We start from the raw sequence: 16,418 nt of genomic DNA, 5'->3' as shown, positions 1-16,418 counted from the left end.
AATAATCAATAAAGCAATCACCCTATAGAAAATAGGGCTCTGTGGTATTTGTCAAGGAGACGGCATGAAAGCTTATGGCCTTGGCAGCCTCCTTTCCCAGGCTCCTGCTAGATTCCAGCCTCTCTTCTGGTGGCAGCTACCTCTGTGACAGTTCACACGCTGAGTCCAGAATGGAGGGAGAGACGGGGGAAAAAGGCATTGAAGTGAGGGAGGGAGGAAGAAAGGTCACAAAGATAGCAGCTATTGACTCCTTTTCCACCAGGCACCAGCTGGTGGGCCAGCACAGCAGCGGGAGGAGGGGCAGGTCTCTAGAAGAAAGGTAGGTCTAAGAGATGCAGAGAAAGAAAAACACCAAAGGAAGGAGAGTACTGAAGTAAGGCCTGTGAAGAAAGTAGGCAATATGGGGACTAGGGAGAGAGGAGGTGGTTCCAGGGGGCATCATGAAGGCACTCATCCGAGAGGTGGGGTGGAATCAACTAACCAAAGTTAGTTTGTCAAACTCACTAAGGTTCCTTCATCCTGCTCCTTGTTGCAATGACTCCCCTCTACCCCCCAGCTGCAGCCCCTGCCTCTGAAGTCAGCTGCATTCCTTTTAGATCAGGAGCTCCTTTATTTCGGATGAGGAGTGCCATGCATTGGCCCCCGAGAAGGGAAAGCATAGAAAAGAACAAGGAAGTCACCTTTCTGCCTTTGAATGTTTAAGTACATGTTCTAAACTGTAGCAGAGCCCATAACTTTGAGGGAAGAGTTTCTTTTATGACCCTGAGCATAGGTTCTGGCCCAGACGATAGATTTTTAAGAATATGGTAGAGAAAGACAGTCTAGGCAGCATGGTACAGAGCAACACAGGAGGAAAAATGGAAACAAAAGAGGACCTTCTTCAGCCCTCAGACTCTCCTGCACACATAGAAGGGAGTTTGCTTTGCTCCTGGGAGTGTCAAAGGGGGTGGCAGAGAGGAGGGTCACTGGATCTGAAGGGGCCATCAGTTGGGATGAAGGGTACACAGAACGTGTAGGGTGATCGTCTGATGCCAGAGAGGGTCTGAAGACATTGAGCTATGACTGGAGGCCATATGGCATAATGTCCAAAGAGCAGATGGCACAAGCTACATCTCAGTGAACACCAAACCACACTGAAGGCCAGCCACCCCTTCCCACGGCTAGAAGTCCCAGCCTTCCCCCAACTTAGAATATTCACGGAGGAAGGGGGGCAGGGTACCAAAATACACCAAGTTTGTAAGTTAGAGGAAAGTAAAATAAGTTATGTCTTAACATGCCTGGATAATTTGGATTTTAACATTTTTAACTGCTACATCATTAGAAAACTAGCTTAATTCTAATATATTAGACCTATACTGAATGAGGTTAGTTGTATGTCTAAGTTCAGATTTCTAAGAGTGTAAAAAGCAGAAGAGCTCTCTTGAAGGGCATTGGAGTCTTCTCTCTCTCTCTCTCTCTTTTTTTTTTTTTTTTTGCATATTACAGCTGTGCTATCAAAAAAAAAAAAAAGTACCCATCCTTCACCCCAGGTAATCTTATTTAAAACAATTTACTCCAATGTGTTGGATTATGACTCATTAGATAAGAACATTTTCTTTAGTTTCATGTAGACATTAGAAGTCCATATGATCTAAGGTCAAGTCTCAAATGAAAGGAACATAGAGGTGATGCAATTATACTGACTTCAGAGCAGATGGCTGTTTTCTGGAGGGAAATGGTGCATAAAACACACAAACAATGAAATACTTGGGAGAGAAATTCTTCATGGCAGTCAGGACTATAAAATCAACACAAAGCAGCTAATTCACAGAGCTGGGGCAATACTGAAAAGCATTAAGGAAAGCAGGGGGCACCTGCTGCCCTGATGAGGCATCCCGCCTGGACTTGGAGGAGGAGGGGCCTGGGATGGGGTGCAGGTATGCATGTTTTGATATCCTAGACAAATGGACCTCAGTTCACAAACACAGTTGTAAACAAGGTACGTTACTTTTTCTCTTAAGTTCATAACAGTTAACCCTTCAACAATACAGTTTGAGCTGCGTGGATCCACTTATATGTAAACTTTGTTTAATACAGTACTATAAATGCATTTTCTCTTATGATTTTCTTAGCATTTTTTTTCTAGTGTAGTTTGTTGGAACAACACAGTGTAAGATACATATAACATACAAAATATGTTAATTAACTTTATCTTATCAGTCAGGCTTCTGATCAACTATAGGCTGTTGGTAGTGAAGTTTTTGGGGAGTCAAAGTTATACACAGATTTTTGACATGCAGGGGTTAGCGCCCCTAACCCTCGTGCTGTTCAAGGGTCAACTGTACTTAACCATGGGCCTCTTTCTTCTAAGAAGCAGAAATAATCTCAATTATTTCAGGGTTCTTACCATTTCTCTGTGATTACCTCTAAGTTCAAGGCTTATATAATGCCTATGAATGAAGGTTATGGGTGTGGACAGCATCTCACCTGAGTTGGCATCACTCTTCACTAGCACAACTGCCCAGGTGGGATGTGGACCCTTGCTGGTCACTGCCAAGTCCTCCCTTGTACCGAACCATATCACAGTAACTTTGGGTCTGGCTCTGGGTCAACTAATTCTCAGGACCCTCTTGGGCACACAGGATAATCCTGATGCTTCTGTGCCATTCTGGGATCCTAGAAAACTTGGTAGGGCCATTTGTCACTGCCATGGCACTCTTGGGCACATAAGAAGCATTCCACTGCCCCAGCACTCCTCTCCACCATCTCTTCCATTTACAGGTTACTGTGAAGCTTTTTCAAATTCATCTGCCAAGACAGAGTAAATAGCCAGACTTCAGGGCCTTGCCTCCTTCTTAGAGTCTACCTGCAAAAGAAAACACAAGTTTCCTTTGAAATGCTATTCCCAAATCTGTCTTTCATTTCTGTCATGGAACATTCTCAGTGCCCCATCCGAGGAAGGGACCAGGGCACAGACCCTTTTCATCAAGAACTCCTCCCCACCTAAGCTGTCTGCTCCTCTCCAGGCTTCCTTTATTTTCCTGGTTGGTGGGAGCTGGTGTGGAGCACTTTAGCCTAGAGAATGGAGAGGGTGGATTGGGAAGGCTTCTTTGTTATTACTCATCATGACTCCCACACTGTTTATACCCCAGCAGTTCTTTCTGTTCTGTAGAAGCCAAGACGTTAAAAACTAAAAAGCTAATAATTGGCTCCTTTTGTGTTATTTGCTTTCTGCAGAGTCATCCGTTCCCTGAGGCAGTGGGAAAGGGATTACAAGGTTAAAAGAGAGGTGAAAACCTATATAGCTATATATTCCAGCCACATACATACTCTGCTTCCCCAGCCAGTCCTTGCTAAGTAAGGTCAGTCACTACCCATGATGCCCTGTGAGAAGAAATCAAACAATATGGTGTAAGGACTTTCCAGCTGGATTAACTCTGGGGTTGGCGCTGGTAATCTTACCATAGATACTTTGGCTCATTCTCTGGTCTTATTCATCTTGAAGAAGGCCCAGTTGGTGTACATGAGAGATTGCAACTCCATCAGAGGTCACCCTGAAATGAGTTCGGTTCTCCTGTTTCCCCCTACTTTGTTTCTTCTTTCCCTCTTTTTTTCCCGCCTCTCTACTTTTCTTACTCCCCTCCACTCTGACTGACTTCTCTCCCCAATGGCAAGTTCAAATGACATGACTCCAGGACCCCCGCAAGAGACTATTGTTTGCCTCACTAATAAAGTGACTGTACCTCCTGCTTGTGTCTTATATCCAGTTAGCACGAGCTTTCACAATATTATTCAGATTTGAATGATAAATTATATGATCACTCCAGTCATTAGAGACCAGCTCGTTCTCAAAAATATTTGACCTTAGCTGAGAAGAACTGTTTCAATGTGATGAGGGTTTAAAGGACTACAAATATTTAGGGTATGCCAGAAGAATCAGGCTTCACTGTAAGGCTAACAATAAATACATAGAGGGAGATGGTTAAAGAGAAGCCTGCACTAAATCCCACTGGAGTCCACTGGGTTAAATCAGAGCGGAGGACCCGGGTTATGGTGCTGAGGTGAGAGGGTCAGCTGTCAGCAGGCTTGGCCTTGGAGTCCTGCTTTGAAGCAGGTGGATCTAGCTGGGAGAATTGAGGCGTGGAGTTGGGATGGGGTCAGGAGAATATAAGGTTGAAGTGTCTTTCAGTCTGGAGCCTTGACAAATGTTAGGTCATCCAGGGATGAAGTTGGAACAGAAACAAAGAGATCAAGAGAGATGCTGGCCAAGGGACTATGTCTTCCCAGCTGATCATGCTGGTAGCTTTAAATCAGACTTTGCTGTTCTTAAAAGGCCCCCTCTTGTATGTTGGGTAAAATTTGAGAAGTTGTCTTTCATGAAAACGAGAACCCTTTATGTAGCTTAAATAATTTCTGGATAAGAACCACTTTCTAATCATCGTAAATTATTATCTTTATAAAAGAGGAAGAATAACAACAAAAACACGTGCTCACTTTGGCAGCACACATACTAAAATTGGAACAAAAACAGAAATATGTATACAAAACCACATCTTTCATCCAACACTTATGAACAATGATTACAATCAATATCCCTTAATTAAAAACCATACATTTGAACCAAAATTATAGCAAAAATCTGGAATCCTTACATACGTAGCAGATGTAACTTTCAGGTCATGTTTAGCATTAACTAATTGGGAGGTGGCAATATGGTAGGGTTCTAAGCACTGGAAACTTTGAAATTGGAATAAAAAATTTAGAAAATCCACAACGTGAAGAATCAAAAATTTGCTATATATTAAGTTTGCTATTCTTTAGGTTAAGGGTTATATGTAGAAAAAAATATTATTAAAGTCTCTGAGGAAATTTTCATAGACATATAAAAAGCAGAGACTCAATTAGTATATGGGAGTTTGTTTTGTCTTGTGACACTATTTCCTCTCTTGGCCCATTGAAATATCTTTTGAACAACAGAATAAAGAGTACTTGGTGCACATAGCCCGCCACCAACCGATGTTGTGGAAGTGACTAGTGGGGCTCTCTTGAGGTCTAATGAGGATTTGCCAAGACCCAAATGAAGTCATAGTCAGATGCCCAACAAGAGGCCATACGTCACCAAAAATAATCAATGCCTCCAGAAACTGGCCAAAATATTGTTCCTTTTATAAGGAATTTTTTAAAAACACAAAAGTGATTCCAGCTAGATATGGAAAAGAAAAGAAAAAAGAAAAGAGAAAAGAAAAAAAAGAAAAACTATGGCATAGTTCTTAAACTTTGAGCTTAAAAATTTAGGTGATTGTAAGAATCACTGGGCCCTTGTCAAAAATGCATATTCCTAGAGCAAAAACATATGGAGGTTAGATAACATGCTACTAAGGAATGAATAGGTCAGCCAAGAAATCAAAGAAGGAATAAAAAATTACATGGAAACAAATGAAAATGAAAATACAATGATCCAAAATCTTTGGGATGCACAAAAAGCGGTTCTAAGAGGCAAGTTTTTAGCAATACAGGCCTACCTCAAGAAGCAAGAAAAATCTCAAATAAGCAATCTAACCTTACACTTAAAGGAATAAGAAAAAGAAAAACAAACAAACTCCAAACCAGCAGAGGAAGGAAATGATGAAGATTAGAACAGAAATAAATGATATAGAACCTCAAAAACAATAGGACATATCAAGGAAACCAGGAGCTGTTTCTTTGAAAAGATCCAAACATAAACTTCTAGTCACACTTACAAAAAGAAAGAGAAAGGACCCAAATAAATAAATCACAAATGAGAGAGGAGAAATAATAACACTACAGATACAAATAATTATGAGAATATTATAAAAAACAATATGCCAACAAACTGGACTATCTAGAAGAAATGGATAAATTCCTAGAAACATATACCTACCAAAACTGAAGTAGGAAGAAATAGAAAATTTGAAGATTGATTATCAGCAAAAAAATTGAATCAATAATCAACTCCCAACAAACAAAAGTCCAGGACCAAATGGCTTCATAGGCAAATTATACCAAACATTTAAAGAAGAGTTAATAATATTCTTCTCAAACTATTCAAAAAAATAGAAGAAGAAGGAAAACTTCCAAATTAATTCTATGAGGCCATCATTACCCTGATATCAAAACCAGATAAAGACACTACAAAAAAAAAGAGAACTACAGACCAATATCTCTGAAACATGGATGTAAAAATCCTCAAAAATACCAGCAAACCAAACCCAACAATACATTAAAAAAATAATTCATCATGATCAAGTGGGATTTATTCCCAGGAAGCAAGGGTGGTTCAATATTCTCAAATCCCTTAATGTAATATATCACATCAGTAAAAGAAAGGATAAGAACCATATGATCATTTCAATAGATGCAGAAAAAGCATTTGACCATGTACAACATCCATATATGATAAAAAAATAAAACGCTCAACAAAGTAGGTCTAGAGGGAACATAACTCAACATAATATGAAAAATCCCCAATGATCATCCTCAATGGAGAAAAGCTGAGAGCTTTGCCACTAAGAACAAAACAAGGATGTCTACTCTCACTACCTTTATTCAAAATAGTACTGGAAGTCATAACCACAGCAGTCAGACAATGGAAAGAAATTAAGACACCCAATTGGTAAGGACGAAGTAAAACTTTAACTATTTGCAGATGACATGACACTATGTGTAGAAAACCCTAAAGATTCTACCAAAAGATGCTGGAACTGATAAATAAATTCAGTAAAGTCAAAGGATACAAAATCAATGTACAGAAATCTATTGCATTCCTATACACTAAACACTTTTTTCCCTATACACTAAACTAAATTTAAACAGAAAGTTAAATTAAGAAAACAATCCCATTTACAGTTGCACCAAAAGTAATAAAACATCTAGGAACAAACTTAAGCAAAGAAGTGAAAAACCTATACTCTGAAAACTATAAAACATTGATGAAAGAAATTGAAGGTGACACAAAGAGATGGAAAGACATGCTCATGGATTAGAAGGACAAATATTGTTAAAATGTCTATATATCCAAAGCAACCAAAGGACTGGGATAAGATATTTGCAAATGATATCTTGGATAAAATCTATAAAAAATTTAATCCAACTCAACACCCCAAACCCAAATAATCCAGTTAAGAAATGGGCAGAAGACCTGAACAGACACCTTTCTGAAGAAAATATCCAGATGGCTACTGTTAGCCACTTGAAAAGATGCTCGACATCACTCGCCATCAGGGAAATATAAATCAAAACCACACCTGCCAGAATGGCTAAAATTAACAACTCGACAAACCAACATATGTTGGCAAGGATGCAGAGAAAGTGAAACACTTTTGCATTATTGGTAGGAATGCAAACCGGTACAACCACTCTGGAAAACAAAAAGTTAAAAATAGAACTACCTTACAACCCAGCAAAACACTGATTGGAAGGAGCACATGCACCCCAATATTTATAGCAGCACTGTCAACAGTAGCTAAGTTATAGAAAGAGCCCAAATGTCCATCAAATGATAGATAGATAAAGAAGATGTGGTATATATAGTCAATGGAATATTACTCAGCAATCAAAATGAATGAAATTTTGTCATTTGCAACAATGTGGATGGAACTAGAGTGTATTATTATAAGTGAAATAAGTCACAAAAAGATAAGTGTATGATTTCACTCATGTGGAATTTGAGAAACAAAATTGATGAACATAGGGGAAGCAAAAATGAAATAAGATAAAAACAGGGTGGGAGACAAACTGTAAGAGACTCTTAACTATAGAGAATGAACCAAGGATTGCTGGAGGGAAAGTGGGTAGGGAAATGGGCTAAATGGGTGATGGGTATTAAGGAGGGCACTTGTTGGGATGAGCACAGGGTGTTGTATGTAAGTGATGAATCACTGAGTTCTACTCCTGAAACCAATACTACACTATATGTTAACTAATTTGAATTTAAATAAAACCCAACCAAACAGAAAATGACTATACTACCCAAAATATTTAATGCAATCTCTACCAAAATACCAATAGCATTTTTCACAGAACTAGAACAATCCTAAAATTTGTACGGAACCACAAAGACCCTGAATAGCCGAAGAAATCTTGAGAAAGAAAAGCAAAACTGGAGGTATCACCATTCCAGATTTCAAGTAATATTACAGAGCTGTAGTAATCAAAATAGTACGGTACTGGTCAGAAAGAGTTATATAGATCAATGGAACAGAATAGAAAATTCAGAAAAGAACCCATAATTACATGGTCAGTTAATCTTCAACAAAGGAGGAAAGACTATGCAATGGGGAAAAGATAGTCTCTTCAACAAATGGTGCTGGGAAAACTGGACAGCTTCATGCAAAAGCATGAACCTGGACCACTCTTAACACCACACACAATAATAAAATAAAAATAGATTAAAGACCTACATGTGAGGTCTGAAACCATAGAAATCCTAGAAGAGAACACAGACAGAAACTTCTCTGACATTGACTGTAGCCATGTTTTTCTGGTTATGTCTCCTGAGGCAAGGGAAATAAAAACAATAATGAACTATTGAAACTACATCAAAATAAAAAGCTTTTGCACAGCAAAGGAAGCAATCAACAAAACAAAAAGCCCACTGAATGGGAGAAAATATTAGCAAAAAACATATCTGATAAAGTGTTAGTATCCAAAATACATAAAGAGCTTATATAACATCATAAAACCAAATAAACCAATTTAAAAATGGGCAGAACACACAAACAGACATTTCTCCAAAGAAGACCTACAGATGGCCAACAGACACATGAAAAAAAGATGCTCAAAATCACTCATCATCAGGGACACGCAAGTCAAAACTACAGTGAGGTATCACTTCAGACACGTCAGAATGGCTACTATCAAAAACACAAGAAACAAGTGTTGGCAAGGATATGGAGAAAAAGGAACCCCCATGTGTTGTTGGTGGAAAGGCAAACTGGTGCCATACTGTGGAAAACAGGATGGCGTTTCCTCTTACTGTTAAAAATAGGACTACCCTATACCAGTAATGGAACTCCAAGAACACATTCAGAATGTGTTACATACATGCACCCCTATGTTTGTTGCAGCATTATTTACAATAGCCAGGTTATGGGGTGGACCCAAGTGCCCATCAATGGATGAATGGATGTGGTCTATGTACCTAATGGAATATTATTCAGCCGTGAGGAGGAATGAAATCTTGCCATTTGCAGCAACATGCATGAAGCTAGAGAGTAGAATGCTAAATGAAGTGTCAGAGAGGGATAAGTACCATATGATCTCACTCGTATGTGGAATTTAAGGGGGAAAAAAGCAAAGGGAACAAAAGAGAGAGACAAACCAAGATTTGAGAACCAAGATATTGAGAACAAACTAATTATTACCAGACAGGAGGTGGGTGGGAGGATGGGTGAAATGGATGATGGGGACTAAGAAGCATGGAGTGATGTATAGAACTGTTGAACCACTGTATTGTATACACGAAGCTGATATAACTGTACTGTATGTTAACTCTACTGGAATTAAAATTAAAAACTTAATTTAAAAAGTAAAGGGAAAGTACTAAAATATGAAACTTTTCTTTTCTTCCATGGTTTTTCTCCTGCCTGTCATCGTGTTTATTATTTGTTATTTAATGTTCTAAGGAGAGAAAAGTTAAAAAATTAAATTATTATTATTATTTAGGATTTTATTTATTTGAGAGACAGAATGAGCAAGAGAGAGAGCTTGCACACTAGCAGGGGCAGAGTGAGAGACAGACTCCCCGCTGAGCAGGAAGCCTGACGTGGGGTTCAATCCCTGGAACCCGGATCATGACCTGAGCCAAAGGGAGACGCTTACCTGACTGAGCCACCCAGGAGCCCTAAAAATGTAAATTATTTTTAAAAAAGCACATTCCTGGGTTCTGGTATTGAGATTCTGACTCAGTGGGTCTGTGGTAGGTTCCAGGAATATGGGTCTAATGCTGGTGTTGCAGTGACTGTGAAGATTGGGTGTCAATACAAACTCCTGTGGTGTGGGCCTGGAGGAGAGAGAGGGGCTGTTGAAACCTCAGGACTTATGAGCCGAGGCCACCATGACTGTGCCTTACCGGACAACTGGGCAGTGGCCAAGGCCAAAGCTACATTGTCTGCCTTAAAGAATTCATTGATTTTGACCTCAATGAGCAGAAACAGTCGTATTGTCCACCCAGAGGTTTATCAGAGAAGGAAAAGAAAAGCTCATGACCCCAAGTGTGGGGTCTGAATACTCAGATAGCACCATTTACCCCAGAAGGGAGAAATCATTTGGACATGGACAAACATCAACAGATTTAGATGAAACTGAGCCCTTCCTTAAAGTTAGTCTTGCCTCCTTTTCCTACATTCTTCCCATGTGAGCCTAATTCATTATGTAGTTCCTTTAAGCCAGAGGCTATTATAATTCAAAGATGAGTGGAAGATATCTTTGGGTGAGCAAAGAAAGCACTATTGTTAGATCCTATTTATTTTATAATTCTACGTATTAAGCGTAGGCAGCCAGAAACACAAATGATCTATTTTTTTTCTCTATTCTCTTCCAACAGAATTCACATTAAAGCCAGAGCAATATTATCTTAAAAATTACCAAGTAGGGTGCCTGGGTGTCTCAGTCAGTTAAGTGGCTGCCTTTGCCTTGGGTCATGGTCCCAGGGTCCTGGGATTGAGTCCCGCATTGGGCTCTCTGCTTAGTGGAGAGCCTGCTCCTCCCTCTCCCTCTGCCTGCTGCTCTGCCTACTTATGCTCTCTATCTCTCTGTCAGATAAATAAATAAAATCTTAAAAAAAAAAAATTACCAAGTAGTGAGCACGAGTGACAGGCAATGTGAAGGGGCGTTAAAGTGCCCCCACCAACACGTACACAGGCCATATGGCACCAATACAACACAACATATCACACCCCTTCACACTACCCTATGTATCTTTAAAAAATACAGGTGTGTTTTTTTTTTTCTCTCACACACATTTTCTTGTTCTCTCACTCCCAACTTTGATATGGAGTCCCCTATTTTATTTGGTCAGAATCTTAAGGATCTTGCCGCAGATGACCGGCTTTAATCCTATGAGATGCCACTACTACAGGAACTTGTGAAAGGGAAGTTCTCCACACAGATAAAGAGAAGCAAGCTGTGGATTCATGAGCCCCATTCTGCAGATGGTCTTTGTGGGCTTCATGAAAGGAGGTTTAGGCTGAGAACCTTGAGATACACAAATTGGCTAAACAAACATCAATTTGTCTACCAAAGTGCTTCTGAATTACAAGTGAGTAAAATCAAGTTGTCTTGAGATTGGAGTTATTTGGCTTTCAACTTGGCCAGCAGTACCATTAAATATTGATCTGTTAATTTATGATGGTTTAGAACAAGACTTTGATGGAAGCTACTAGAGCCTTGACCAGAAAATCAATAAGTCTTTTATAAAACAACCTTACCCATGTATTATACATACACTCATTGGCAAGACTTCATCTGGGGCATTTCTCAGTTGGGCATGAATTCACCGACTACTCAAAATATTGAAAACATCCTAGTAAACCCAGGTCATTTAAATTTCTAATTATCTGACCATTCTACATTACCTTGATACTGATGACTCAGTATTCTGTGATTCTCTAATTGTGCTAATAAAAAGTGTGAATCATTTTCATATGTCCCCTTTTATGGGAAATGAATCAGAGACTCTTACTCCACTGCTTGTGTTCAAAGTGTATTTCAAAGCCAGAGTAATTGAAAACATTTCTTCATATGGAAGATCCAAAGAATATGGTCTTATGCAAGAGCAGAAACATCGGTGAGCCCCATGGAGCAGGGGACGGAGGGAGCACAGTGGTTCAAAATCGGGAAAGACAGGACCCCGCTTAGTGAAATGCTCTCTGTGCTCCTGTGATTGAGTGTTTTCTCTCTTAACCTTTCCTTCCTCTTCCCAAGTCGGACTTTTTTACCCGTCAGACTTCCTGTCTCCTTGTTGAGAGACAGTCTTCCCCAAGGTCTAGTTTTCTCTAAACAAACAGTCCTGAAAGATCAACTTCTATCATTACCATATTTTGGATGGAAGCCCATCTTGTTGAGTTGAGGACACTTGCAAGTTGAAGTAGTATTTATATGAAAATGAGCAAAAGGCCTCCTTGGACATCTCCAGGCTCAGGCCCAACATGACCTTAACTGTTCCCTGCTCAGTCCAGCCTGCAGATCATCCTCTTCCAAAAACCATGGATCTTTAAAAAAATCTTTCCAGATCCATCAGGAAAAGACAGTGCACGTTTTAAACAAATATCTGAATAACAAACATGTAATCTCATCAGTAAAGAAGAGCAAATTCACACAAAATTAAGATGTTTTGTGTGAGCGAATCAGTACAGGAAAGGTTCTTAATGATTATATTCCTGGTGTTCCAGTTAGAATGCTTTTAGGCTGCAGTAACAGAACATAGCAAGTCAGACTTCTTAAACAATATGCATAATATATTATTTCACTTGAAAAGCAGTCTCAGAAAAAAGTGTCTCCTAGGTGGGCTCATTTGGGGATTCAACAACACCATCAAGCTCCCATCCTTCACTGGTTTTGTCTTCAGGCTGGCATGGTTCCAAGTGTTACATGTAGACTTGACAATGTTCACTGAGAGAAGGGAGACTGTTTCTTTCTTGTCTCTTTTTAAGAATGAAAACCAATTACCCGGTAAACCTCACATCTCATCTCATTAGCCAGGACTGGGTCACATGCCCACCTCTAAGCCAATCACAGGCAAAAGAAATGAGACTATCAAACCTGGTTTAGACTCATTCAGATTTAGTCCCGCAGGAAGGGACATCTCCAAGAACCAGGGCTCTATCAACAGGAAGAAGGGAAAATAATGGCTCTTTGGTAGGCAACCTGTGGTCTGCTCTCGCTGTCAAGGGTGTAATGAGGCAGGCCATACCCGTGACTGGTAGGAGTTCTGGAAGGTATTTGGCACTATATATCAAGATGCTTGAAAGTCTCCATTCTCTTTGACATAGCAATTCTGCTTCTAGGATCAAAGCCCATGGAAAGTATACCTAAACACAGATCATGCTTTATGCTCAAAGATGTTCACTGTAGCAGCCACTATAATAGAAAAAAAAAAAGAGTTTAGGGCCCAATAATGGAGAAACAGTCATGTAATTACATTATATCCTTTTGATGCACTACTTGCAAGCATTTAAAAATGCTGTTTACAATGAGCTTTGAAGAACATGGGGAGATGTTCATATTATAGAGTTAAATGGGAAAGGCAGAATGTCAAATTATAACTCTGTCCATGTAAAATATTAATAGCAACTCCCCTCAACAAGTACTATGAGCTAAGAACATACACACTATCTCTAATCCTTTCAACAACCCTGAAATGTAGGTTTTCTTAGGCCCAGTTTGCAAATGAGGCAACCAAGGCTCAGAGATGTTTAGTACATTTCCCAGAATCACTCATCTAGTAAAAGGCAGAGCAGGGATTTGAGTCTAGGCCTCTCTGGCTGCTTGAATGGCAGCCACACAATTTAGGAGTCACCCCTTTGTTCTGTTCTCCCTTCTCCACGTGGGTGGATGGAATATTCACGAGTTTAGCTACAAGAATGAGCCATACTTCAGAGGTATAAATAAACACACAAATATTTAATGAAGTGGAATTGAATAAGAACAATGGGAAATTGGGGAATTGGGGAGGGGGACAGACAGAGAGGAACAGAGGAGAACGAGGAAAGGGGTAATTGCAGTGATTGTACTAAGAATTGAGAGGCAACTGTTCCCCAGACCAACCAGAATTCTTTGATTTCCTTTTTAGCTGGACTTGTTCTCCAAGTGCCTCATTCAGGCCTTGCAGCCATGGATGGTCCACACCAATTCATCCAGAGCCCCTTTCAAGCCCCACATGCTTCTCTAGATTTTGGATCCTAGTCTAATTCATATGCTAATCAGAAATCTCTTCGACCATGGCTGGCTAGATCAGGAGGAGTCGGTGCACATGGGATCATGGGGCCTTAGCAGAAGGGAATGCCGAAGCTGTGAGATATGGCGGGGGGAGCACATACATTGGTGATCACACATTATATCCCTTAGAACAATACAGCCCCAAACTGGGGGTATACTTGCACCTAATAAATGGAAATTATTAAATTAAGGAGGAAAAAAAAAAAAAGAAAGCCAATCCTCTGGACATCTGCTTCTGTTGTTTTTCACATCCATGCTAGCTCTACTAACCCATATCTACTTCGGAGCCCTGTTACGCACATTGTTCAAAGACACAATCTGTTGCTGTAAAATTGATCAAAATATAGATAAGCTTTGTTTTAGTATTTATCCAGTGACCAGGAGGACCCTCACACAGGCCTCAGTGCTGTATTCTCATGACCATTTCCATATTGGAGTCGAAAGCCTGGCTGTCACAGTGTGAGGGTTACAGAATGATCAGCATCTCCAGGTCCCCTGGCTCCCTTGTTTGTTTGAGAAATGCAAGAATAAAACAACCATGCAAAAATAATGAGCATCACATCTGATTTCAGAAAGCCCATTAAAATAACAAATCAGAAATGTCTTCAATAAAAATCACTGGAGATAAGAATCATTCAAAGACTAGTTCTTTTGGAGGGAACAATGCATACTATTGTGGATTTTTTTAATGCTGAGATTTTAAAAGCCAATTTTCTCTTTCATTTAATATTTTCAGGTTTACTTACTATGTCTGATATTTCCTATCTAAAAATGCATTAAACATGGCAAGAGAGGAAATCCTTGCGTGGCAAAATTATCCTCCCGGAACTTTTTACATGATATATCTGTGCAGATTTCCCCAGGCAACCCCAAGCAGGCAGTGTGCCACTCTGATCACCTGAGTCCTGTGCCTGAGAGCACTTTATCTCCAAAGCCCTTAATCATCAACCCAGACATTACAAAAAGCAATACAACAGCTTGAGGGCTTCCTCCTACAAGCCCAAAGGAAAGATCTTTGGAGCTTAGGAAAGTAAGATTATTTCTAGGCTCTAAACTTTAGAGATGTCCCTTGTTCCTATGGTTAAGAGGAACCCTGGAAAAAGTGTGTCTAGGACAAAGATGTGGGCCTAAGGACGTGTTGAGCAATGTGGTGACCAGAAGAGCTGGACAAATGACAAACCAGGTTTGAGGAACTTGCCAACAAGGAGTTGCCAAAGGGGAGCCCAGCTTTACCATCAGATCTAAGCTGGGCATTCTTAGGGCCATGAACATGAGACAAGGCTGACAGGTCAAAAGTCCTGGGGTAAGTGCAGTGATGGGGCAGGAGAGATGGGAAAAGGTGAGAATAAGGCCCAAGCGTTCAGGGTTGGGTTCTTCAAAGCTCTTCCTTGTCATATGTCAGCTATAAGGAATGTGAGTGGGTCCTACTGATCTAAAAGCTTGTCTTCTGGGAAGAGACCTTTAAAACCTAACGGCCAAGTGCTGGGTATTCAGCATGGATGATGTTCCAGAGAAGACTGAAATTGGCTACTCTCATCTAGAAGTTGTCACACTTATCCTTATGCTTTTAGTCTCCCTGATAGAGCTCTGAAATGGAAATGTGTAGGTAACAGAACGTAACAGTGAGCAGCATATTTAGGGCTTGAGATGAGTAAATATTCTGCCAATTCTGGCCGATGTAAATCACCACCATCAGTGACATTTTTCATATTTCCACTTCAGAGAGGTGTGCTACTGTAAATGAATGCCATTCCTGATAGGTCATCAGCTGTGAGGTAAATGGGGTTGACAGGTATGGAAACGGAGAGCCAGGGCCATTCTTCAAAGGATAGAGGCCAGAGAGCATCCCCCCTGCCCCCGTGTTTCTGTCCCAGTGTGTGGGATCTGTTGAAAGAAACAATAAGGGCTGCCCCCAACAACCCACAGGGTTAAGAGACACATACAGAGAAAGGGAAAAAGTTTGGGAGGCAGGGAGGCAAGGTTTTACTTCCCACCACAAGAGTGATCCCTGACTTCCATTTTCTTTGCTCTGCCCGACAGAAAACTACCATTGCTGTCACAATTTCCTTCTATTGACTCTTGCCCCTGAAGAGAGTTTATCTTTGCCAGGCAAGTTCTTCTAGCATTTTTGATGTTGGATTGGAATGGTAGGAAAAGCCTAGAAAGGTAGGAGGATTATAAGGACTAGCAAGAAGTATAGTAACTATACACAATAAGGAGCGGGAGAAGTGACAAAGAGGAGAGACCGTGAAAGTTTCATGGGTGGAGGTGGAGATGAAGAAAGTGTATCTGATTTGGCTTTGTTGGTGAAGTCCTGGGCAGCTGAAAAGTTCCTGAGAGTCTGGAGTGCTACCGAATTGGGAAAATGAGGAAGGAGTGGGCCTGAGCTTATCACTTGGGTCCCCTTCGATTTCCTTTAGAAGATTCAAGTAAACAATAAAATTCCTTCTTGGGTAGAGCTTCTTTAAAAGTGGCCTTGCTCT

This window comes from Martes martes (genome assembly GCF_963455335.1).
Source record: "Martes martes genome assembly, chromosome: 7".
Lineage (NCBI taxonomy): Eukaryota > Metazoa > Chordata > Mammalia > Carnivora > Mustelidae > Martes > Martes martes.
The sequence above is the reverse complement of the archived record's forward strand: the minus strand, read 5'-3'. Positions refer to the sequence as shown.